The following is a 27,561-nucleotide window of genomic DNA, read 5'->3' on the forward strand; positions in this document are numbered from 1 at the left end:
ACTTCCAAATTGTTATGCTTTAAACATTGTACTCGTAGAAAAGGGTGGAGTCTGCAAGATGCTGTAAATTGAGAATTGTTCATATATACCGAATAAGAGTAAGAAGATTATGTATTATGCAAAGAATATGTCTGACTTAAAGCTTGATTTAGAACCCTTAAAAACAACCATCATAGCACAATGCTGTACTAAAGGATTTTCAGTGATAGGCAATTGGATAAAAGCAACAAGTGGAGGAAATCTCAAAGACATTTTAGTTCCTACCCTAATAGAAGTTGTCTGTTTCCTATTGACCCTAGCAGTTTATAACACTATAAAATGTTGTTAATAAAGAAGATGAATAGAGAAATTGATTTGAATGAACAATTTAACAAAGAGTATAATAGACTAAAAGAAAGAGAAATTTTAAAGCGAAAAAGGAAAGCTTCAGCAGAAGACGAGAGTGAACCCTGAATACATCTGTGAATGTAAGTTATGCGATGAATCCAAACCATCAGATGAGGGAATTGAGGGAGAGTATTTTTGGAGAATAAAATCATTGTTATTACCACATACAAATTTAATTTGTAGGCCTTAACAAAACACTCCATTTAATACGTGGTTTTGCATTTCAAGCTTTTATGACAACACATACTTGACTGAACTGCTGACGAGGACCAATTTTTATTTCTTTCCTTCCTTCTTTCTTTCTTTCTTCTTTGTTAGTATTGACATATGTCTTGGTCATAGCTATGGCATTTCATAATGCAAATATTCTATGGTAACAAATACATAAATAGAGAGAATGTTAATGATTTGTTTCATGACCTTTTGAAAATACTGCAAAGTTAGATTAATCATAAAAACTGCTTCTTTAAGAATAGGCTCTGTTAGAAAAGCATGTATGAATGAAAGATAAGTCATTTCAAATTTGTATCATGCTTACTTAACTGTTTTTTGCTTTATAGACCTCAATACATGGGAAGAAATCCGTTTGTTTCATTACTAGCTTGGATAATATTTAAATATATTGTGTATTTAGAATGTTCTTTGTTAAAACTTGCCATCTGAACTGAAGCTGTCCCATTCACATGAAGTCATCAAGTTCTCATTTTCTCATTTGTCAGAGCTGAAGATTATCTACCCACATTTTATAACTTGTTGAAGGAAACAATGTTATAAAAGTGTACGCTCATACTAAGATAGGGGCTGTTAGGTTTAAAGCCTCTAGATTCTCAGCTCCCTCTGCTCATTCAACTTGGCTTGACTCAGTTCTTCTGAGAGAGCACTCTGTCATATTTGTGTTAGTCTCTTTACTGAGGTGTTTTAGACTCATTCTAAGACCAACTTTATTTTGCCTGAACCTATTGCTGAGGGATTCTACTGAAAACTCTCAGTGACATACTCTATTTGAAATTACATGTTTCACATTTGAGATGAGAACTCCTTATGGATTCTACTGAATTTTTCCCTGAAGCTAGATTAGATTAGGGATTAGATTTTTATTGGGCATGCTATATGCTCTGTTCTGTAATTTGCAGTGATATTAAATTATTTGCTAATAAATAAATTGATGAACTAATGTTATGAGAAAATCTTGGAAATACCACCCAAACTCTCAATATTGACTATAATCAAACTGAATTTAATGTATTTTTATTTATGAATGTGCAGTTCTGAACACATTTACCATTTGTATTAGAGACTTCAACTCTAGGGCTCAGTAGAGGTGCTGAACCTTTATATTGGTGAAGGGTCACAATAGTTCTCAAGGGGCATTGTTAAATTTGATGCTTTGGAACAAAACACATGTAAAGGTCTATAAGCACCTGGCATACCCTACATCAGTGATAAAACTACAAAATATTAGTCTGGCTAGAGGAAACATTTCAGCTAATCACACTAAGACATCAATGTGAGAAGGAATTCTCTGACTGAAATTTATGTGTGATATGCCAGTAAACCAGGACCTGCAGTGACCATCTTGTACCATCTTGTTTCTGAGCTATGCAGAAATATGAGGAGTGAGACTTTAAATACTATCCTTGCCTTGTCATTTGAGGGTCCTGAGGAAGTTAGCTCAAGGGACTGTTTTAATTTTTGTTTCTCCCAACTAGACAACCTTTCAAGCTTTAAAATTCAAATGCCTGAAGCGCAATATAAAGGAAATTACCACAGTCCAAGTTTGCAGTAAAATTTGGAGTTCTGACCACTAATAAATGCTGATTTGTGTAAAGGAAAGTTTAATATGCTATTACTTGATCCTTCCTTTTTAATTGAGTCTTTTGTCTATTGGTGGATAGACATAACAAAATATAAAGTGATGTGACTGAAACTGCTGACTGCTAAACGAGACAAAAACTCAAATTTCAAGTTGTCAAAAGAATTACATTTAGGCGTGGGCGGTGAGCTGGTAGAGTAACAGAGTTTTTGGCACTCCACTCTCCACTTGGACCGTCAAGTTCAGCCAAACACTTCCCTAGCCCTGGCAGCGGAGTGCAGCTCACCGCATGCTCACTGCATCCCAGTTATGGACCACACAGAGCGAATGCAGACAGTCTGCGATTAGGTTGCGTAACTCATAACTAGGCTGCAGTGCGCACTCAGACTGATGTCGGTCAGCAGCATGGAGCTGCTGCAAGTTTCTGGGCTGCACCAGCACCAGCTCTGGATCCAGGCTTCCCTCCTTTCAAGCAGCCCGGGAGAAGGTGGTAGAGAGAGGCAGAGAGCTAGGCCGAAGGCAATGGGGATTGGATCCAGCATTCATCCAGATAAGACCATTGTTTGGCTTTCTCTTCTGTGTCCACATGGGGGCTAGCATGAGGCATGAGCAGTATTTACATGGGGTGGTGGTGTGCTTGAAAAAAAAGGAACTTGCAGTCAGAACTCCACTTGAAAATAACCTTTCTCCTCAGAGTGCCTGGGAAAGAAAGTGATGTTAGGGGATACGGTGCTTGGGGGGAGTGGCTCAAAGATCATTTACCCCCACAGGGACTGACAGGGCCCCCTGGAACCTACATCATCCCTGCTGGAGCGGATTTAAGGCAGTCCTGGGCCACTTCCCCCACCTCTAAGACCTGGATCGACCTGAGTAAGTGGACTGGCAATAACATCCGCCACATATCCTAGAGAACTGCCACTGACACATTTACAGCGGGTTAGCCCTCCGGGATCCCTAGGGCATGAAAGACAGGAGGAGGTATTGCAGAGATATCAGGTACCACTGCATGACTGGGGGCAGGACTGGGGGAGCTGGACCCCCTGTGCCACTGTTGGACCCTTGGGGTTCTGGGGGTTCGCCTGTTCGAAATCCGCATGGTGGCTTGGCACCCTCTATTGCCTGTGATGAGTGCCAACTGTCTCTTGTGGGTAAGGTATTCCCCTACACACTTCAGCACATTTGTAATGGCTGGGCCCACAGAGTACAAGGGAGGACCCAATGGGGCATAGTCTGCTGTCAAAAACCAGTTCTGACTATGGGTCCTGGAGCCATTGTGGCGATTGTGTGGCCCAGCATATGGGTATGGCGGCAGGACGCTTTAAGATAGAAAGGTCGCTAAAGGAAATGCTGACCAGGCAGGCAGGGAATAAAGTAGATGACTGTGCTCCCTTATCGGCACCCAGACACTCACCTACTGGAGGGGGTGACAAAGGGCCAGTTACATGCACTTTCCCTTAGGTGCTCTTTGCTTCCCTAATGGCAGATCTTCAACTGGTAAAGAAAGAGCTCTCATTAGATTTAAAGGATGTGTGTTGTGAACTGAGGGAAGGGGGGAACAGAGTGGCAACTCTGGAGGAACACCAAACTGACAGAGACGAGGAGATAGAACAACTCCAGAAAGAAGCCCTGTGGCTTATGGAATGACAAATAGACCTGCAAGCCCAAGACAAAGATCTGGAGAATCTCTCCACACACAATAATATTTGCATCTGGGGAGACCTTACCTGCGCAGAAGAGGATGGCGTTGCCTTATATGTCTGGTCCCTCTTGAACCAGATATTGGGAGCAGATCCAACAGCAGCAGCAGTTCAGCTCGACAGGGTCCACAGAGTGGGCTCATCACGGCAGGTGAACGCTCCTCTGGCCCATATTTTGGCTTGTGTCCATGACTTCCCACTCAAAGTGAAAATACTCTGCCTGGCGCGTGATCAGCACCCTTTAAAGTTTAGAGGGCACTCAATCATCCTCTATCAGGACTTGTCAGCTATCATCCTACAGATAAGAAGACAATCCTGACCGTCCCTTCCCACTTATGAGACAATGGAATATCTTACACATGAGGCCACCGCTTCCACCTTGTGTTCCGGTGGGAGAGTAAAGTGTATCAGCTTCGCTCTCTGAAGGAAGCATCCAAGGTGCTATATCTGGATGAGCCGTCAGGAGAGTCTTCACAACTACCACCCTAGGAGCGGATGGCCTGGAAGTTCCTTCAATGTCCTCACAGAGTAAACACTGCCTTGACCCAGCAACCATGGCATTGGAACACAGAATAGTACTCGAATCACTGGCAGGGGAAGCCGATAAACTGGACCCTGGCTGATGCTGAAGGGGTCTGAGAGCTTGGCTTTTCTGAGGAGTGACTGGGATGGTGGTGAGGAGGCAGGGTTGTTGGTGTGATCAGCTGGCCTCCATGGTATCACCGATCTTGCCACTCGGTATCCATACGGGACAATGCCAGGCGACTCTGGCTCTATGTTATCTTCCAGGTTTTGGTTGGAGATTGGGTTGGCACTGTTTCTTGAGGGTAAATGGTATACACACTTGAAGTGAGTGGTAGGCTCTGACCACACACTTAGACATCATATCTCACCTCTCCCCCCCAACATAGCTAATACACTGAATCCTGCTTAAGACATGGATTAAAGCAGCCTCAGCCAACTCCTCTTGACACATGATACACTGAAAGTAGTAACTCTCAATGTAAAGGGGCTGAACAACACCATTAAATGATGGGCAGTCTTATCCTACCTTGAGCAAACATGTGCCAATCTATGCCTGCTGCAGGAGACCCACCTGATACCTGCTGATCATCACAGGCTGCACTCCAGAGCCTTCCCACAACAGTACTTTTCCTCATTGAACACTCAATTTGCAGGGTGGCATTATTAGTCTCCCATTACTTCCGGAGTAAGGTGGGTTGTAAAACGACTGAGATTAAGGACTGCCTATTGATGCACAGGATCCAATCGGGTCAGGAGACATTTCTCCATCAAGCCCTATCTGAGGTCATGACTGCTCAGGAGAACTTGAGTGCCTTGAAGCCCTCATGGATGTGCAGTGCGCTTTACAAATGCTTTGCTTGATTGACTGAGATCTATGTGCTATTGGAAGGTGACCTGAACATGTTTTGTGATGAGGTGAATTGAGCTGTGCTGAGATATGAGGGGACTGGGACTGTTTCCTCTGTAGGTGCCCCGTGGATAGAAGAGCTGGATCTTAAGGATCTATGAAGGGAATGCCACCCCCACGACTAGGGACTGTACATTTTATTCACATGCCCATAAGACCTATGCTAGACTAGACCCCTTCTTGGGTACTACTGGGACCCAGAGCTTACTCTTGGAATTTGTAATCGATCCCTGGATGATCTCCACTCATACCATGGTCTCTCTAGTACAAACAACAGTGCCAGTGAAGAGGAGACCTAGACAGTGGTGATTGAGGGATACCCTACTACACAGACCTGCAGTGGTAGATCAGATCAATAGAGTGATTTCTACCTTCTTTGAAATAAATAACACCACTGATACCTCTGTCTCTCTGCTTTGGGGCACCCTAAAGGAAAAATGTACAGCCATCTCTGCCACCAACATTAAACTTTGGTGACAGAAGAGGGAACAATAGGAATAGTAAGTGTTAGAATTAGAGAAAATTCACACGCACAGGTGCACCCTGGGTCTGGAGACAGCTAGAAGCAGCCCGGTCTCAACTTGCTTGCCTAGATCTAGACAGGGCTGAATATTCTCTCCTATGGCTCCACCATTCCAAAAATATGGTCATTTACAGGCCAACAGACTTCGTGCCCAGTGTCAGGTGGCGAGAGTGGAGATGTCAAATCCCCTGACGGAGACGAGATTACTGAAGACATGCACATAGCATCCATGTTCTGAGGCATCTAAGAAGCTCTTTACCACCCCCCCGGCTGCCAGTGGGTCAGTCGGCACGAATACCCCCAAGGGGTGCACACAGCCCGACTGACACCTGCTCAGGCAGCTGTGCTGGATACACCGAGAAGGTGATTCCGACAATTGAGCGATTACAACTTCTTTAATCTCCTGGACCTGACGGGTTCACGACCCTGTTTTACAAAACTTTCTGCATCCCTAAAGCTGGGAAAGACCACACCCAATGCAAATCATACAGACCTATCCTCCTCCTAAACATAGACGTCAAGCTACTCACAGGTATTCTGGTGTCCAGACTGAACCCTTTGATACCTGGGTTGGTGGACTTAAACCAGGCAGGTTTTATTCTGCACCGTCACTATAGCAACAACACCAAGTGCCTACTGTACCTTGTGGACAAGGCTGGGCACTCCTATCAGGATCACATGCTCCTGGGTATTGATGCCGGCAAGGAAGTGCCCACTCTCACCACTGCTGTTCACCCTATGCATGGAGCCCTTCTCCCAGTGGGTGAGTGATAGTCCTGACATCACAGATATGGCCTTCGGTGGGAAAAAACACACCCTGGCAATATATGCAGACAATGTGATAGTTGCACTGGACAGCCCAGAATGTTGCAGCTGAGCTACTAGACTCTTCTACAAAGTGTACGGAGGGACCTGGCACAATGGAAACTTTACTCCATTTCCTGGCTGGGCAAAACAGCAGCCCTCAAAATGACTGTGCTCCAGAGAGTCCTTTTCTCATTTCAGATCCTACTGATAGAGCCCCCTCCTGGTCTCCTATAAACCTTACAAGGGGAGATCAATCACTTTATTTTGGTGGGGAAGAAACCTCGCAGAGTGTGGATTGCTGCTCTATAGGTCTCCTATTTGAAGCAGAAGGCCCGATCACCTTTCAGAGCTTGACAGCGGATCATGACTTCCCAGAGACACAAAGGCTATTGTATCTACAAATAAGATATTGGGAGATTCACCCCGCAGTGTGGGTAGGGGCCAGGGACCCCAAACAGAATGTTAGAAATAGCTGGTGCTAAGGGATTCTAACAAAAATCTCATTTTGGATATATACACCCTATTAAATGATTATTCCTAACACTTAGGCCACCAAGTCAGACATAGGGGGTCATTCTGACCCTGGCGGTCGGTGAAAAAGCGGCGGCCAACCCGCAAACAGGCCGGCAGTCAAAAAAATGGAATTCTAACCCTGGCGGGAACCGCCAACACAGGCCGCCACTTTAACACTCCGACCGCCACGGCGGGACCGACAAACAGCGCGGCGGTCACCGCCAACAGGCAAGCGGCAGACAATGTACCGCCCACCCTATCACAACTCACCAATCCGCCACCTTTCCCGGGGCGGGAGCCCCGCCGATAAAAACACGGCGGAAACAGACTACGAACGGGAAAACGCTCACCTATACACACTCCACGAGGAAAGAGGACAGCATGGAGCCCGAATTACACATCCTACCAGCTATTGTCTACCTGCTCATCTACCAGGAGTACGAACGCCGGCACAGACGACAACGGTGAGTACTGCACCTATGACACAGGCGAGGGGGGAGGAGGAAAGCTTACGGGCACACATTTGTGCCATACACCCACCCCCCCACCACAAATACCTACACCCCAATGCTGAGCAACAAGTCAGAGTGACACCACACAAACCCCCCGGAATAATGCAAAGACACAATTTAAATGATCTATAAAATATATGTATAAATAGCTCCATTGAAGGAATGGCAAATATGCCATATAAAATATACAAAAATAAGGAATGAACATAGGCAACAATATATCCTTGGTCAAAAAGTCCAGCACATTCCGTCAAAGTTCCATAGTCCGTGGGCCAATGTGCACAAACACATGGGCAAAGCCCACACAGGATACCAGATACCATTGGAGAGAACACTGCAGGGGCATCAGATGATAAAACTACAGGCACCTCAGGGGGAAGGGAAGGGGGGGCACCTCAGCCACATGAGTCCACGACGCCACATCCACGAGGGGCCTCCATGCCCACTGTCCCATCCTGGGGAGTGCAAAGCCACAGTCTCACAAGTCCCTACAGTGGGAGGCTTGCCCACTGGACCATCCTGGGGAGTGCCAAGCCACAGTCTCTCAAGTCTCTACAGTGGGAGGTTTGCCCACTGGACCATCCTGGGGAGTGCCAAGCCACAGTCCATCAGATGGATTACCGACTCCACTGTTATTGGAGGAGGCATGGTGCCCAGAGTGCTTCCTGAAGCCCTGCTCGACACACAACCGGCACTGTCAATGGGCCAGCGGTGCTTGAGATGAAGGGCCCAGCGGTGCGGTGCTTGAGATGAAGGGCCCAGCGGAGCGGTGCTTGACAGGAAGGGCCCAGCGGAGCGGTGCCTGACAGGAGACGGCGGGGCCCAGCGGAGCGGTGCCTGACAGGAGACGGCGGGCCCAGTGGAGCGGTGCTTGACAGGAAGGGCCCAGCGGAGCGGTGCTTGAGACGGCGGGGCCCAGCGGAGCGGTGCTTGACAGGAAGGGCCCAGCGGAGCTGTGCTTGAGACGGCGGGGCCCAGCGGAGCGGTGCTTGAGATGAAGGGCCAAGCGGAGCAGTGCCTGACAGGAGACGGCGGGGCCCAGCGGAGCGGTGCTTGACAGGAAGGGCCCAGCGGAGCGGTGCTTGAGACGGCGGGGCCCAGCGGAGCGGTGCTTGACAGGAAGGGCCCAGCGGAGCGGTGCCTGACAGGAGACGGCGGGGCCCAGCGGAGCGGTGCTTGACAGGAAGGGCCCAGCGGAGCGGTGCTTGAGACGGTGGGGCCCAGCGGAGCGGTGCTTGAGATGAAGGGCCCAGCGGAGCGGTGCCTGACAGGAGACGGCGGGGCCCAGCGGAGCGGTGCTTGACAGGAAGGGCCCAGCGGAGCGGTGCTTGAGACGGCGGGGCCCAGCGGAGCGGTGCTTGACAGGAAGGGCCCAGCGGAGCGGTGCCTGACAGGAGACAGCGGGGCCCAGCGGAGCGGTGCTTGACAGGAAGGGCCCAGCGGAGCGGTGCTTGAGACGGCGGGGCCCAGCGGAGCGGTGCTTGACAGGAAGGGCCCAGCGGAGCGGTGCCTGACAGGAGACGGCGGGGCCCAGCGGAGCGGTGCTTGACAGGAAGGGCCCAGCGGAGCGGTGCTTGAGACGGCGGGGCCCTGTTAAGCAGTTCTTGTCCCGGCGGGGCCCTGTTCAGCGGTTCTTGTCCCGGCGGGGCCCTGTTCAGCGCTTCTTGTCCCGGCGGGGCCCTGTTCAGCGGTGCTCCTCCCGGCGGGGCCCTGTTCACCGGTGCTCCTCCCGGCGGGGCCCTGTTCAGCGGTTCTTGTCCCGGCGGGGCCCTGTTCAGCGGTGCTCCTCCCGGCGGGGCCCTGTTCAGCGGTGCTCCTCCCGGCGTGGCCCTGTTCAGCGGTGCTCCTCCCGGCGGGGCCCTGTTCAGCGGTTCTCCTCCCAGCGGGGCCCTGTTCAGCGGTGCTTGTCCTGTGTGTCTAGGGAGCCAGACCTGGGCAAGACTTCCCGCTCATTCACCATCCGAGCTTGCGGTCGCGGCGCCCTCCTGTGATGGAGTCCTGGGCCCGTGGGTGTCGTCCGTCACACAAGGAATGGGGCTGGTGGGGCCCTCCTGGGCAGCTCGCCTGCTGCCTGACTTCTCCGCCCTGCTGCCCTTGCCCTCCTTCGCTGGAGCTCTGTGGCCCTTGCCTCCCTTGGATGATGTGGCAGGTGACGGGGCAATGCTACTGTCCTTGGTGGCAGCCGTCTCAGGCTTGTCGCGCCGGGCCTTCTTCTTTTTTGTCCTCTTCCCAGGGGGGGGGGCTGGCCGTCCCCTTGCTGCTGGCCGATGTTCCTGCCCTAGGATATGGTGGACTCCAATAGCCCTGCACTATGGTCACAGTAGATGCAGGGCTGGTGGTGGCTGAGGTGCTTTTTTTACTCTTACCAGATGGAGGGGGTGGGTCAGGGATTAGAATGAGCTCAAGGTTGGAAAGGAAAAGGACTTTGGAAGGACAGGGATGGGTAGGTGTAGTGGGTATGGGAGTGGAGGAAGAGGATGTGGTTGTAGGAGAGTCAAGTGTGCTGTCTTTGGGCGCAGGTGCTTGTGACGGAGGCTGTCGTGAGGTGGATGGCTATTGGGTGGGTGGCTGCCTGCGCTTGTGTGCTTTGGAAGAGGGGGTGACAGACACACTGGGAGAGGACACAGGGGACGTGTAAATGGCAGTGGGGGTGGTGACTGCACGTGTGCGGACTGTAATGGAGGGTGTGCTGGTGATGGAAGTACTGGCTGATGGTGGTGTGCATGCAGGTGTGAGTGGAGACGTCACAGGGAGGGAGGAGGGAGATGAGGAGGTGGGGGACACAGAGGTGGTAGTGACTGTTGCCATGTCTGCATCTGGATGTTGCTTGGGTGAATGCTTGTGGGATCTGTGGTGCTTATGTCTGGATGAGCTGCCCTTGGGTGTAGAGGTGTGTGCAGGCTGGTCTGATGGTGTGGATGGGATAGGCAGAGGAACAGGAGACTGGGACTGGGTGGCGGGAGTAAGAAGAGGGAGGCTGGAGACAGGGACAATGGCTGCCGTCAGTGCTGAGGCCAGAGCATTGAACGATCGCTGATGGGCAGCCTGACCCGAATGAATGCCCTCCAGGTATGCATTGCTCCAATGCACCTCCCTTTCTACACCCTGGATGGCATTCAAAAGGGTAGACTGCCCAACAATGAGTGTCCTGAGGAGGTCAATGACCTCCTCACTAAGGGCAGCATGGGTAACTGGGGCAGGGCCTGAGGTGCCTGGGGCGAAGGAGATGCCCGCCTTCCTGGGCGTGCCGGCACGGAGCGAAGGCTGAGGGGCTGCTGGGAGGGCGGGGCTGGTGCGCTGGGTGGCGGCTGTACCTGTTGTGGCGGTGGGCATGGATGTTGCCGCCACCGCTAGGGAGCTCCCTTCCGAGGACGTGTCGGTGTCGCTGACGTCTCCACGGGTCCCCGTTGTGGAGCTCCACTCGCCCTCCGTCTCACTGGTGTACTCGGAGTCTGTTGTATGGCCCTCCGGGGCCATGTGAGATGCAGCTCCATCGTGCGCCGATGCCACTTCTCCTCCGCCTGATGATGCTAATGCACACATGAACAGGAAGACAAAGAAAATGGGGGGGGGGAGAAATGAAGACAGGTTGAGTGCATGCATTGGCAACACCGTTGTCAGAGAGGACAGACACAGAAGCCCCCTGAACTAGGCCGCGCAATGGGGGTACATTACTCAGTTATTGTGACTAGGCCTACGGGTCTATGGACGACAGATGCACACATGGGTGGGGCCGGACCATGGCTAACTGTACTTCGCACCCTACAGAGGTGGGGGGCGGGCGCACAGGGCCGTGTCTAACGGAGGGGCCTAGCCTACAGAATGCGCCCTGGCCTGGAGATAGCCACAGCCGTCCTCCCCCCCCAGACACCTTCACTGCACGCAAAGATAGCAGAATGTGCTGATACTCACCCCCTTGTGTCTGCTGTGATGTCCTCACGTGCCCATCCAAATCGGAGTAGACCACCGCCAGGATCCGGGACATCAGGGGGCTCATTTGCCGGCTGGAACCCCTCCTACGTTAGGAGGCCATCCCCAGCAGAGACTCGGCGGTCTTTCTGGTCCCGCGGCGGATGTCCTCCCACCTTTTTCGGCAGTGGGTGCCCCGTCTGTTGTGGACCCCCAGGGCCCGGACGTCCTTGGCGATGGCACGCCAAATGTCGATCTTCTGATGGGCGCTGACCTATGTGACATGTACAGGGTGGTAAAGGAAATCGCATCAGTTTTCTGCCTGGTCAATGTGAGTGGCCCCCCCCTCCCCAACCTTGCCATGTGGCACATGCTCTCATCTTTCGTACGTTGCACTCCTCATTCGCTCCCCTCCCCACCATCTTACATACACCCCACTCAACACAAGCATAGCCCATTCAACGTGCACCCTGTGTACTAACCTGTTGGTCTGGAGGACCGTAGAGTAGCGCATACTGGGGGAGGACCCCATCAACAAGTTTCTCCAATTCTTCGGCAGTGAAGGCAGCAGCCCTTTCCCCAGTCGCAGCAGCCATTGTATCTCCCAGACCGAGGTCACAGCAGCACTTGCAGTGTAGGTCCTCTCCTGTGGATGATCAGGTCTCGAGTGATTAATCAGATAGAAAATGGCGGTCACGCCCGCGGCGGTGCGTACCGCGGCGGTGCGCACCGCGACCACCGGCGCACATCGTCATTGGCTCCTGAGACCCATAGGGTTCAATGTTAACCAATGCTGCTATGCGCCGAGGTCTTCGACCGCCTACCGCCACGGTGTGCCACGCCAGCGCAGTGACCTCACATCCCACTGTCACACTTCACAGGTCAGGCAGCCGCCATTTCAAGGGCCCACATGGCATGATTTCTACTGCGTCACACAGGCCTAGGCCTTGCATTGCCACTCATACATGCCGTTCCATGCATAGCGATTCGTGTACTGTGCAAGCTGTGTGAACTAACCTGTGGGTTGCTTGACTCTGTGCTCCATGTTGTCCTTCCTAGGCACCGTCCGCTGGGACTTGCGAGGAGAAGGATGAATCCTCCAGTGTACCGACCGCTGGTGGACCTGTCTACAATGGAAGAACGACATATCATACTTACATACCGGCTTGACAGAGCAACTATACATGAACTATGTGCCCAGCTGGAGCCAGACCTGATGTCCCCCATCCGCCAACCCACGGGGATTCCCCCTCTGGTGCAGGTTCTGTCAGTACTCCATTTTTTGGCAAGTGGGTCTTTTCAGACAACAGTGGCCCTATCATCTGGGATGTCTCAGCCTATGTTTTCTAAGGTTTTGTCCAGAGTGTTGTCTGCCCTGATGAAATACATGCGGAGCTACATTATTTTCCCTGAGGTGGGCGAATTGGCTACAGTGAAGGGTGATTTCTATGCCCTTGGACATATCCCCAACATCATTGGTGCCATTGATGGGACCCATGTGGCTTTGGTTCCCCCCAAAGAAAGTGAGCAGGTGTACAGAAACAGAAAAAGTTATCATTCGATGAATGTCCAGGTGGTCTTTTTGGCTGACCAGTACATCTCCCATGTAAATGGCAAGTTCCCTGGGTCAGTGCATGACCCGTATGTCATGCGAAATAGCAGCATCCCTTATGTGATGGAACAGCTACAGAGACACCGTGTGTGGCTAATTGGTGACTCTGGTTACCCCAACCTGTCGTGGGTACTGACCCCAGTGAGGAATCCTCGGACCAGGGCAGAGGAACGGTACAATGATGCCCATGGGCGATCTAGGAGGATCATAGAAAGGACCTTCGGGGTCCTGAAGGCCAGGTTTAGGTGCCTGCATATGACAGGGGGATCCCTCATGTACTCACCAAAGAAGGTGTGCCAGATCATCGTGGCCTGCTGTATGCTTCACAATCTTGCATTGCGACGCCAGGTGCCTTTTCTGCAGGAGGATGGTCCAGATGGTGGTGTTGTTGCAGCTGTGGAACCTGTGGAGAGTGAAGAGGAGGAAGACGACGGGGACGACACGGACAACAGGGATAGAGTCATACAACAATACTTTCAGTAGCACACAGGTAAGAAACAGCCACCCCAATTTACATTTACTTGAGGCCTCATGCGTCTCCACTGTCTGTGTTTCCCCCAGTTCCTGTTAACCGATTTGTGAATTTCCCTTCCCTTTTCAGAGCTGTATGACCCACTGCCTGACTTCAGCTTTGTTTGCACATGGACTAAAGCTTATTGAAATTGGTATGTTGTCATCACAAAGTAACTGGCCATTATTGCACCGTTATGTGTAATACATTTGTTAAGAATACAAGCAGACTCCTGTTTTTTTATGTGGAATAAGTGATTTATTTTAAGTGCGACATATAGGTAAATGATTGGGAAGCGGGGATGGGTGGGGGTGGAGTAATGTCCATGGCAGAGTCCATTTCTCAGTCGCACAGGTGCATTGTCCATATGCCTGTGGAAGGATGGAGCAAGGGCAGTTCAAGGTTGGACAGGGTGACAATGTGGGACAGTGGGATGACATCAGGGGGTATCTTAGGCTGGCGGGGGTCTTGCAATCCTACTCTGTCTTCTTGTGAGATCTCAGGTTCCGCTTGCGGGGTGGTTCTTCTTCTGCAGGAGGTGGGGTTCTGGTGGGCTGTCGTTGTGTGGGGGCCTCCTGTCCACTAGCGCCGGCGGAGGTGGTAGGCTGTTCCTGGCCTGGGCTAGTGACAGGGGCCCTTTGGGGTGCCACATGGTCCCGCAATGTGGTGACGATCTGGGTAAGGGCCAGGACAATGGTCCCCATTGCGGAACCGATGTTCCTCAGTTCCTCCCTGAACCCCATGTACCGTTCCTCCTGCAGTTCCTGGATCTCCTGGAACCGGGCCAGTACCGTCGCCATCGTCTCCTGGGAGCGGTGGTATGCTCCCATGATGGAGGAGAGGGCCTCTTGGAGAGTCGGTTCCCCGGGCCTGCCCCCCCCCTGTCGCACAGCAGCCCTCCCAGTTCCCCTGTGTTCCTGGGCCTCTGTCCCCTGGACGGTGTGCCCACTACCACTGCCCCCAGGTCCCTGTTGTTGTTGGGGTGGTGGGTCAACCTGGGTGCCCTGTAGTGGTGGACACACCGCTGATTGACGTATCCTGGAGACAGAGGCATGGGCCCGCTGGGTGGGAGCTGTGCTGGTGTTCCCAGAGGGGGTTGGGTCTGGTGTAGCCTGTGGCTGTCTGTGGGGAACCGACTGTCCCGAGGTCCCCGATGGGCCGGGCTGGTCGTCTGGCTCCAGGGAGACAGAGCTGCTGTCATCGCTGGGGGCCTCTTCTGGGGGTGGGATGGACATCTCTGGACCCTCCATCGCTGTGTGGTGGTGTTCGGGTCCTGCAGGGGTATAAAGGTATGGTTATTGCTTCTGTGTGTGGCATTTCGTGTGATGGGTGGGTGTCCGTGTACCCATGTGCAGGCATTTCCTTGTGGGGGCTTTTGTGAGGGTGGCTTGTGGGGGTGATGTGTGTGTGCAGTGGGCATGCTTTGGTGATGCGTGTCCATGCTTTGGGGTCGCATGCAGGGCTTGGTGTTGGGATGGGTGGGTTGTGATGGTGAGCCTTTTGCTAGGGGTTGGTGTTATGGGGGAGGGGGGGAGGGTGGGGGTATGATTTGGCATGCAGGTGGGGTGGGGGTGGGAAGCAGTAGTGAAGATTTGCCTTACCAGAGTCCATTCCTCCGCCCACTCCTGTGAGGCCCTCAGGATGCAGGATGTGCAAGACTTCCTCCTCCCACGCGGTAAATTCTGGGGGAGTAGGTGGGGGTCCACTGCCAGTCTTCTGCACCGCAATGTTGTGCCTTGATACCATGGAACGCACCTTCCCCCGTAGGTCGTTCCATCTCTTCCTGATGTCCCCCCGATTGCGTGGATGCTGTCCCACCGCGTTAACCCTGTCCACTATCCTTTGCCATAGCTCCATCTTCCTGGCAATTGTGGTGTGCTGCACCTGTGCCCCGAAGAGCTGGGGCTCTACACGGACTATTTCCTCCACCATGACCCTGAGTTTGGCGTCACTGAACCTGGGGTGTCTTTGGGGTGCCATGGGGTGGTGTGGTTGAGGTGTGGGGTGGCGTTTGTGGTGATGAGTGTGGTGCGTGTGGTGGTATGTGGTGTTTGGTGCGTGGATTCTGTGTGGGTGATGGTGTTGTGTGCCTCTGTGTTGTGGGATTCTCTATTCTGTGCTCTCTCTCTAGCCTTCGTCAATGATTTCGGGTCGTAGGGGCTTGTGGGTGATGTGGGTGTGTGTTTTATATTGTGTTGGGTGTGTGGGAGTGGTGTTAGTATGTGTATCAGGTGTGTGTATTTCGAACTGGCCAATGTTGCTGAGTTTTCTATGTGTGTGTGTATTTTGACCGCGCCGGTGTGTACCGCCAATGGAATACCGCGTTTGAAAGACCGCCACGTGGATTTGTGGGTCGGAATGGTATGAGTGTATTTCTGTTGGCGTGACGGTGGAGGTTTGGTCATCGCCATTTTTGCGCTGACCTTTGGTGGGGCGGACTTTTGTGGATGTCGGGTTTTTGGCGGTTTGCCAGTTGCGGGTCAGAATGACTGTGGCGGTTTACCGCGGCCGCGGCGGTGTTATGGCGGCCTTCTGGCCGGCGGTAAGCGACTTTTACCGCCGAGGTCAGAATGACCCCCATAGTGTGTGGTCAAACTGCAGAGAACATTGACTCCCAAAGAATGAGAGGATGTGTACTACAGAGCATGTTTCTCAGCGCGCAAAATGGCCAGCATGTAGACAGCAATGAAAATAGCTACATACTGGTATCTCACTTACGTGCACTTGCATACATAATGCTGGGGAGGGTGTGGTACTCATGGAACATTGGTACATTTGTTATGGGACTGAATGACATAGACTCCCACCTCCGGACTCAACTCCCAAGATTCCTGTATACATTATATTGGGAGTCCCCAACCTTTTTACTCAAGTCCCTTAGAGGGCGGAAATTAGTTTGGCTCTGGGCACTGCCCTACAAAAAATTCAGGCTTTTTGGGGCTCACCTACACTTCCAATAAACCTGGGTTTGCTTCATAGATTGTGGCAAGTTCTGGGCATGGAGACACATTCCCTGGTGCTCTCTGAACATGGTTATACCTTTAGTGAATTGTGGAGTCCATAGCTGTCTCTCCTCAACAGCGAGTTTTATCAACTCCTTCGCCTAGCAGCCACAGAAGGTTCCCAGTGACTGTTGCACAGGGGATGGGAGGCAAGAAGATGTGGGGCCTGGACCCATGATAAGATGACTTGGTATAGAAGTATTCGGGGTGGGGAGTTTCTTGTTTTTACAGCTGCAAGTGTCATTGTTGGAAAATGGGTCATTGGTCAGGGCAGGTAGGTACCTACACTTAGCAATAGGCCACTAGCCTCCATGTAGGTCTAGTTAGGTCTCAGTAAATTAAACCCAGCTCAACCCCTGGTAGCTTGGCAACGAGCAACAAGGCTTAACTTTTGAGACAGAGTGTAAAGCATTCAAATATCACAAAGCAGTAATTAAATAAAACACAAGAAACAGTTTAAAAATTCAAAATCTATTTATAAAAATGGATTATATTTTTATCTTTAAAATGACACAAAAACAAATAAAATCAGATAAGGGGAACCGGAGATATGAAATTTTAAAGAATTATTATTTTCTAGTGCCTAGAAACAAAAAGCACCAATCTGGTCGCACCTCGACCGGGGCAAAGTCAAAGTTTAGGGCCGACCGCGATGGAGCCCGGCTCGGCTACAGCCCGCGGGAAGGCTCTGTCAAAAGTTTACCTTCGGACATAGTAGTTTTTCTGAAGGGACGAACCTGCCAGTCCAGTCCGAAATCCTGGAATTCTTCTCCAGATATACATCGCAGGAGCCCTCGGTGGAGATTTTTACCTTCGGACTTAGTAATTTTATCGAGGTGAAAATCCTTCGACCGGGGAAAACCTGGATCTTGATCCGACGTCCTTGGAGCCCTCCTCGGATACGCTGGCTGGGAGGTCCTGGTCAACTTCCTACATTCGGACTTAGGGGGTCATTCTGACCCTGGCGGTCATGGACCGCCAGGGCCAACGACTGCGGAAGCACCGCCAACAGGCTGGCGGTGCTTCCGGGGGCATTCTGACCGCGGCGGTAAAGCCGCGGTCAGAAAAGGGAAGCCGGCGGTTTCCCGCCGGCTTCCCGCTGCCCCAGGGAATCCTCCACGGCGGCGCTGCAAGCAGCGCCCCCATGGGGATTCCGACCCCCTTCCCGCCAGCCTGGTTCTGGCGGTTTTCACCGCCAGAACCTGGCTGGTGGGAACGGGTGTCATGGGCCCCCTAACAGGAGCCCACATTGATTTTCAGTGTCTGCGAGGCAGACACTGAAAATCGCGACGGGTGCAACTGCACCCGTCGCACACCAGCAACTCCGCCGGCTCCATTCGGAGCCGGCATCCTCGTTGCTGGTGCTTTCCCGCTGGGCGGGCGGGCGGCCTTTTGGCGGTCGCACGCCCGCCCAGCGTGAAAGTCAGAATCACCGCGGCGGTCATTTGACCGCGCTGCGGTGTTCTGACGGGGTAACTTTGGCGGGCGGCCTCTGCCGCCCGCCAAAGTTAGAATGACCCCCTTAGTCTCTTTTTTGGAGATTTTCTTCACCGGGATGAACCTGCAAATCAGGCCGGGTCCCGGTTGAGGCAAGCCGGCTAGAGTTGCCGCAGCTGGTGGGTCCCTCTATGGAGCTTTTTTCCAAAAGTTCACCAAACTTCTCCAAACTTCTGGATCTTCTTCCAGATGTTCTTTTAAGGTTCTTTTGGGGTCCACAGCTCACCCCAAGGTTCCAGAAGCTCTGAGATGATCTCTGGGGGTGTGGACTACAACTCCCAGAATACACCTGGTGCAAACTCCTTTTTGGCCACTATACAGTGGTCAGCTCGTTGATTTCTTCAGGAGTTGGTGTGGGGAGTCTGGTTAGCAATTGTTCACCTGTAGCAAACAGGGAGTCCCTCCTTGAACCAGTTGAAGCCAGGCAAAGTCCTTCTTGTGGTGAAGTCCAAGTTTGCAGCTGGTGCAGTCCTTCAGAGTGCAGGGTCCAGGTGCAGGCCAGGGGTCCAGCAGGGCAGTCCTTCTTCTTCTGTGGTTCTTCCTTGTTGGAATCTGATGGGGATCTGAGGTGTGGGTGCTGGTCTGCCAGTTTTATCCTTGCTCCTGAGTGGGGTCCTGGTTCTCCTATCAGGGGCAGGGTCCTTCCCCCTGTGATGACCACTTCCTTGGCAGTGTGGCAAAAATCAGTCCCAGGGAGCAACATTCCTCAAAAATCCATCATGGCTGAAAGTGAGTTTTTGGAGGTTACATCTGGCTGAGCCCACCCACTGGTGTGGTTAAAAATCCTAAACACACCCCTCTCCTGCCCTCTCCTGATTTAATCAAGGGGGCACCTAATTGTCTGGGTTTGCAGGATGTGGGGGTGTTGCTGTGTTGCTCCAAATGTCCTTCTCTGCCTTTGAAGACCAGTTTGGCAGCCCTCCCCCTTCCTGCCTCACCATCTGCTGAGGGGAGATCTCCTCCCACAAGCACATCTCTTTGTGTGAAGCCAGGCCACTTCACACCTCATCAAGGCAGCCAGGCCAGACTGCCTGAGGCTGGCCAATCCGAGCACAGCAGCAAAAACACTGCAGGGCTGAAGTTGGCAACTTTTCAGGTAAAGTTTAAAACTCTTTACCTGAACAAGTTATATTAAATCCAACAACTGGAAGTTGTGGGATTTATTATAATAATTAATTTGATACCAAACTCTTGGTATTTGTTACTTAAGGGGACTTTAAAAATTTCAATAAAGTCTCCCTATTCTAGCCTATGGAGGCCACTCACTGCAATGAGGGAAAACACATTTGGCTGTTTTACCTCACCAGGGCTTATAAAACTATTTTTATAAGGTCCCTGCTTATAGTTACATGGCACACAGCCCTAGGGGCACATAGGGTTTACCTTAGGGGTGACTTATATGTAAAAATAAGGTAGATTCAGTCTTTGGATGTAACTTTAATTTAGAAGCAGCCAGCAAGGCAGGTCTGCCTTTAAAATGGTGCTGGGCACCTCAGCAGTGCAACTATGGGTGCACTACCTATGCTGGGGTCCCTAAACCTACATGCCCTACTATATACTAGGGACTGATAGGTAGGTTGACTTAGCCAATTATAATTAGCCTAATTTGCATACTGATTTTATACAGAGCACAGGCCCTGGGACTGGTTAGCAGTACCCAGGGCACCATCAGAGTCAGGAAAACACCCGCAAAAAGTGGGAAATGGGGACAAAAAGTTAGGGGGCCTCTGGAATCAGCACTGTTCTCTCACAGTCATTGTTGCAAGTGCTGTGCTGTCCGGTCTATTTGTGGTTCTTTCCATTGATACACCTCTAAAATGCTAGTAAATAGATTTAAACCATAAATACACATCTCTAGTGTTTCTGCTACAGAGTATTCACACTGGGAGAGTGAGAGGGCTTTGTGTGGTGGGCAGTGGACATGAATTGCCCATTTTCCTCATCTTCCTTGCTATAAGTGAGTCACTGTTTTCGGGCTCCTCTTCTATGGCCATCTCTTGTGTCGTTTGTTTAAGAAAATACTGGTTTTTGATACTGGCATGGTGCATTTTTGTTATGCATGTACACTAAGGGGAAGATTTACCAAACGTTCATGCAACACAGCACGCCACCTTGTTGAGCTGCATGAAAGGGAAAGGGCTAGAATGCGTAGTGTTTAACATTACATGGGCATTCCTATCCTTTCTTTTTGCAGGTGCCTTTTTGGCTGGCTAGCATCAATGCAGTCATCCTGGCATCCTCATGCAAGGGGTGTCTGCATTGCAGGCAGGATTGTGCTTATGCAGGAAGGCATACTTTCCTGCACAAAAACAATAATCAGAGGCATTTTCGTCTTTCTGTCTGTGCTGCCTCTCTGAGACAGAGCAACACAACGCAGTCATTTGTGCTGCGTTACTCTAGATTTATCAAGCAACACAGTGCCACGGGAGATGGCCTTATATGGCTGGATAAATCTGATGTAGCAACTGCATTGCCCTTGCGCCCCCTCACGCGGTGCCAGTGCGACACAACTCAATGATAAATATGCCCCTGCGATGCCTTCCTCTTAGATGGGGAGATCCCCAGCTTCTCAGTGTAGTTTGAGCATTATAGTGCAGTCTTACATCTATTCAGGGACTTTGTAGAGATACATTTTGTTACTGTGAATATCTAAAACGTTATATTAATGAAATGACTATTAAGTAATATATCATCTTCAGCCATTGAGCTAAGCACCACAGATTTCATATGCTCCCAAACCGACCTTGAGTAAATAATACAGCCATTTATGAATTGGTCAATCCAAGTCCTCTTGAGCATTTTTCTGAGGACTACAAACTAACTGTTGACCATCTCATCCTTTCTTGTTTATCTGCACGTAATATGTTACAAAAAATAATAATGATCCATGAATAATATTTTTTCAGGACAGATTAGGGGGTTTGGTTGAATGGTTTAGAGGTGAGTGGTGAAGGGTTTCAGGGTGAAACTTGAGAGGATTAGGGTTCGACGCTTAAGAGTGAAGCGTTGAGGGGTAAAGGATGAAGGGTTTAAGGGTGAAGGGTAAATGGTTTTGGAGTGAAAGGTAACGGGTAATGTGTTCAATGATTCATTGTTTAGGAGTGAAACATTTAAGCCTTAAGAGTGAATGGTGAGGAACTTACAAATTAAAATTATTATTGCAATTTAAAAAATATGAGAAGTGACAGATCCATGCTTTTGCTTTCTATGTCCCATGCTGGTTCTTCTATCATTTGTTTGGTCACGCCTGTCCTGGGTACATTTTGCAAGTGGGTTAAAGACTAAAGAGATCAATGTCATCCCTGATGTCCAATTGGTAATCCAAGAGGGATTTGGTACTGACAAATAGTGTACAAACCACTGTCTCCTCCTAAAAATATAAAATTTTTCTTAAAATGAGGGCTGCAATTGTAACATGGAAGCCCTTTTACAGCAGTTTAATGAACATCTGCAAGGAGTGGGGAGGTTTCAATGACAGGTGATAGGCACTTTGCTTTTTAGTTTCAGCAGGGGCATTAGGCAGGGTTACCTCCGACCCCCTCTGACACTCTGTATATGAATAGCCTGGATAACGCTCTCACAACCATGATTCTACTAAGATAAGGTGATGGCCATTTCTATTACAGCATGATGCAAGGGTCAGACAAGTCTTAAAGAGGTTGTGTGATCATAATCTGACTGTGAAGTTATAGAAATTTGGTACTAACACCATAACAGGTGAAGGTGTCATTCTGAAAGCTGATCTGGTAAATACTATTCAAGGGATGGTTCCTCTCACTACTAAAGAAGAGCTCATGCGCTTTCTGGGTATGGTGGAGTACTATCACAAATTTGTTAAAAACTTTGCCGAAGTTACATAAAACATGAGGGGTCTCTTAAAAAAGAGAGCAAGCTTTGTATGGATTGAAGAGTTTGGGAAGGAGTTTGAGTCAATCAAAAGAATGTTAGCTCTAGCCCCTAAACTCAAACATTTTGATCCAAAAAAAGTTCTATCATTACCACTGATGCCAGTCTCAAAGGTCTTGGTGCAGTCTTACAGCAAGATGGATGTGGTCAGGATAATACTATTATGTTTTTATCAAGAAGCCTCAAAGGCTCAGAATGAAAGTATTCTGTGATTTAAAGGGAAGCCCTTGCAGTACACTGGACTATTAAAACATTCTTGTGGGGTACTACGTTCATTGTTAAAGCCAATCACAAACCATTGTGTGAGGTTTTCAATATGAAGGGCATTGATTCTATTTCATCCAGAATATCCAAATGGGTGGTTGAGCAACAAGAGTACAGTTTTATGGTGAAATACATCCCTGGAGTGGAAAATGTAATTGCGGATATCATGTCTAGGTTGGTAGGTGAGGACAGCACTGATCATCTAGACAATGATGTTATTGAGGACCATGCAAATTTTGTGTGTGAACTTGATTTTGAGATAATTTCGGAAGATAGGTGGCGTGAAGAAGTAAAGGGAGATTCTACTCTACAAAAGGTCATGGATCTTATAAGTCATGTTTGGGAATACAAATGCCAGGGGGGAGATCTGTGTAAGGACTTTTGGTTGGTCAAAGATCAGTTGGCAACCAAGGAAGACTTGTTATTACGTGGCACTAGACTAATCCCTCCAGTCAAATTAAGGGAAGAGTTGATAAACATAGCCCAAAGGTGTAATTTAGGCATCTCTAAAACGAAGGAGAGGCTGCGGTCCAGCTATTGGTGGCCAGGTATGGATACGCAAATTGAGCGCCTGGTAAGAGAATGTATCCAATGTGCCTTGAGTGAGAAAAGCAGGAAACCAAAAGTTCAACCGATGATAATAAGAAATCGTCCTGATAAACCGTGGAAAGACAGGCCGGCGGTAAAAAAAAGGGAATTATGACTGTGGCGGAAACCGCCAACAAAGACAGCCACTTTAACACTCCGACCGCCACGGCAGTACAGACAAACAGCGCGGCGGTCACCGCCAACAGACAGGTGGAAGACAAAGTACCGCCCACAGTATTATAACAGGCCAATCCACCACCTTTTCCGGGGCGGATTCACCGTGGATAAAAACACGGCGGAAACAGCCATTCCAATGGGAAAATGCTCATCTGAACAAACTCTACGAGGAAGGAGGGCACCATGGAGCCAGAACTCCAAATGCTCCCTGTGATTGTGTTCCTGCTCCTCTACGAACATCAGCAATGGCGGCGCCGAAGACAACGGTGAGTACTGCATCTACGACATGGGGGGGAGGCAAAAGTCACAGACACACACATGCAACACCCCCACCCCCACCCTGACCCTCACCCACTACAACACACACACCAATGCATTTCAAAACATCACAGTAACAACCCACGACCCCCCTGGAAGAATGCAAAGACAAAAGGAAATGACTGCAACCATTGTAATGTAGCGCACTACAGTAAGCCAATATATACAGAAATATATACAAATGCCAAAAATAAACATCACGATCCGTAGTGCAGGTATGCACCATCCAATGTCCGTGGACCACTGGGCCCAAAATGTATGGGTGAGGCCCACATGCGATACCTGTCCTGAAACGGAGAGAACACTGCAGGGGCATCAGATAGAAATACAACAGGCACCTCAGGGGGAAGGGAAGGGGGGGCACTTCAGCCGGATGACAGCACCACGCCAGATCCACGACGGGGCTCCATGTCCACTGATGTATCCTGGGGAGTGCAAAGCCACAGTCTCTCAAGTCCTTACAGTGGGTGGGTTGCCCACTGTACCATCCTGGGGAGTGCAAAGCCACAGTCTCACAAGTCTATTCAGTGGGTGGTTTGCCCACTGTACCATCCTGGGGAGTGCAAAGCCACAGTCTCACAAGTCTATTCAGTGGGTGGTTTGCCCACTGTACCATCCTGGGGAGTGCAAAGCCACAGTCTCACAAGTCTTTTCAGTGGGTGGTTTGCCCACTGTACCATCCTGGTGAGTGCAAAGCCACAGTCTCACAAGTCTATTCAGTGGGTGGTTTGCCCACTGTGCCATCCTGGGGAGTGAAAAGCCACAGTCTCACAAGTCTTTTCAGTGGGTGGTTTGCCCACTGTACCATCCTGGGGAGTGCAAAGCCACAGTCTCTCAAGTCTCTACAGTGTGTGGGTTGCCCACTGTGCCATCCTGGAGAGTGCAAAGCCACAGTCTCACAAGTCTATTCAGTGGGTGGTTTGCCCACTGTACCATCCTGGGGAGTGCAAAGCCACAGTCTCACAAGTCTTTTCAGTGGGTGGTTTGCCCACTGTACCATCATGGGGAGTGAAAAGCCACAGTCTCACAAGTCTATTCAGTGGGTGGTTTGCCCACTGTACCATCCTGGGAAGTGCAAAGCCACAGTCTCACAAGTCTTTTCAGTGGGTGGTTTGCCCACTGTACCATCCTGGGGAGTGCAAAGCCACAGTCTCACAAGTCTATTCAGTGGGTGGTTTGCCCACTGTACCATCCTGGGGAGTGCAAAGCCACAGTCTCACAAGTCAATTCAGTGGGTGGTTTGCCCACAGTACCATCATGGGGAGTGCAAAGGCACAGTCTCACAAGTCTTTTCAGTGGGTGGTTTGCCCACTGTACCATCCTGGGGAGTGCAAAGCCACAGTCTCACAAGTCTTTTCAGTGGGTGGTTTGCCCACTGCACCATCCTGGGGAGTGCAAAGCCACAGTCTCACAAGTCTATTCAGTGGGTGGTTTGCCCACTGTACCATCCTGGGGAGTGCAAAGCCACAGTCTCACAAGTCTATTCAGTGGGTGGTTTGCCCACTGTACCATCCTGGGGAGTGCAAAGCCACAGTCTCACAAGTCTATTCAGTGGGTGGTTTGCCCACTGTACCATCCTGGGGAGTGCAAAGCCACAGTCTCACAAGTCAATTCAGTGGGTGGTTTGCCCACTGTACCATCCTGGGGAGTGCAAAGCCTCAGTCTCACAAGTGGATAACGGTCTCCACTGGTTCTGGAGTGGGACTGGTGCCCAGAGTGCTTCATCCTGTGATGGACTGAGGTAGATGGATGCCTTTCTCCACTGGTTCTGGAGGGGGATAGGTGCCCAGAGTGCATCACTCTTCCCGTGACGGTCCCAGTTCCGTCACTGCCCCTGCCGCACATGGGCTAGTAATGCCTGAGTTGGCGGTGCTTGCCCTGTTCAGCGGTGCTTGACCTGTTCAGCGGTGCTTGCCATGGCGGTCTTTGCCCAGTTCAGCGGTCTTTGCCTTGTTCAGCGGTGCATGACCTGTTCAGCGGTGCTTGCCATGGTGGTCTTTGCCCAGTTCAGCGGTGCTTGCCCTGTTCAGCAGGGCTTGACTTTGCTGTCTCTGACCTGTGCAGCGGTGTGTGCCATGGCGTTCCCTCATTGCCCAGCGGGACTGCGGCTGCCGGGGCCCGCCTGGGCACTGACTCCGGCGGTGGTCTCCTGACCAGTGACGATTGTGCTGCCCTCCTGGGCACTGACTCAGGCGGTGGTCTCCTGACCAGTGACAATGGGGCTGGCGGTGGCGTCCTGGGTAGCGGGGATGATGGTGGCCTTCTCCGCCGTGCTGCTCTTCCCAGACTTTGGCACTTTCTTCTGCCCCTTCCCCACCTTGGGGGGAGTCACAGCTGACTCGACACTCCCCCCGGGACCCTTTTGAGCGGCTTTGCCGGCAGGAGTCTTCACCCTTTCCCGTCGGGCACTGTCCAACTTCTGGTGCTTCACAGGGGGGGACTGGCTTTGCTTTGGCTCCGTGCCAAACTGGCTGCCCTGGTGCCCGGTGCACTCCACATACCTCTAACAGGCACCACTGGTACCGGACTTTCTTTGGCTGAGGTGCCACTACGGGACCTATGAATTGGAGGGGGGGTGGTGGGAAAGAGGTCAACGTTGCTCAGGAAAAGTTTCTGATGAACACTGGGACGGGTAGCTGGAGGGGGTCTGGGAGTGGAGGAAGTGGAGGTGGTTGTAGGAGGTGTAACCTTTGGTGATTTGGGTGCAGGTACATGTTCTGGAGGCTGTCGTGAGGTGGATGCATGTTGGGTGTGTGTGTGGCCGCGTTTGTGTACTTTGGGAGGGGGAGTCACAGACACACTTGGAGAGGACACAGGGGACGTGTAAATGGTGGTGGGGTGGTGAGTGCAGGTGAGCAGGTATGGTGGTGGGTGTTCTGGTGCGAGTCTTAGTGTCTGTGGTGGTAGTGCATGCAGGTGAGAGTGTAGATGATACTGGGAGGGAGGAGGGAGACGACGAGGAGGGGGACACAGTGGAGGCAGTGGATGTTGCTGTGTCTGTATGTGGGTGATGCTTGTGTGAGTGCCTATGGGATGTGTGGTGCCTATGTTTGCCTGAGCTGCCCTTGTGTGTTGACGTGTGTGCAGGCTGGTCTGATGGTGTGCTTGGGATAGGTTGAGGTACAGGGTATTGGGTCTGGGAGGAGGAAGTTGAATGGAGGAGGCTAGACCCTGGGACAATGGCTGCCATCAGTGCTGAGGCCAGAGATTGCAGGGTTCGATGATGGGTAGCCTGACCAGAATGAATGCCCTCCAGGAATGCATTAGTGTGTTGCAACTCCCTCTCTACACCCTGGATGGCATTCACAATGGTAGACTGCCCAACAGTGAGTGACCTGAGGAGGTCAATGGCCTCCTCACTGAGGGCAGCAGGGGTGACTGGGGCAGGGGCTGAGGTGCTGGGGCGAAGGTGATGCCCACCCTCCTGGGTGAGCGGGCACGGGGCGAAGGCTGAGGGGCTGTTGGGAGGGCGGTGCTGGTAGGGGAGGTGGCGGCTGTACCTGTTGAAGTGGGGGGCACAGACGGTGCCGCCACCACAAGGGAGCTTCCATCGGAGGACGAGTCCGTTTCGCTGTTTGCTGATGCGGTGACCGCCGTGAAGCTCCCCTCGCCCTCCGTCCCACTGGTGTACTCAGAGTCCGTGGTGTGGCCCTCCATGGCCATGTGGGATGCAGCCCCCTCGTGCTCTGGTGCCACTGTACCTCCGCCTGATGATGCTGATGCACAAAAGAACAGGGAGACCACAAAAAGGGGGTGGGAAACAGAAGAAAGACAGGTTGAGTGCATGGCTTACCGCTACCGTTGGCGGACAATACAGACACAGCAGCCCCCTGCACTACGCCGCTCTCTTGGCATCTACAGATGCAGTTCCTGGGATATGGACTACATGGCTATGGTGGACATCTGCACACATAGATGACACAGTGGCATGTATACCTGTACTTGGCACTCTACAGAGGTGGGGTGGAGTGCCGCATGGCCTGCATTACGGAGGGGCCTAGGCTACGGAACTCGCCCTGGCCAAGGGAAACCCACAGCCCTCCTCCCCCACCCAGACCCCTCCACTGTGCGCAGCCAGCAGAATGAGAGTGTA

The sequence above is a fragment of the Pleurodeles waltl genome, chromosome 4_2, assembly GCF_031143425.1.
Source record: "Pleurodeles waltl isolate 20211129_DDA chromosome 4_2, aPleWal1.hap1.20221129, whole genome shotgun sequence".
NCBI classification, from domain to species: domain Eukaryota; kingdom Metazoa; phylum Chordata; class Amphibia; order Caudata; family Salamandridae; genus Pleurodeles; species Pleurodeles waltl.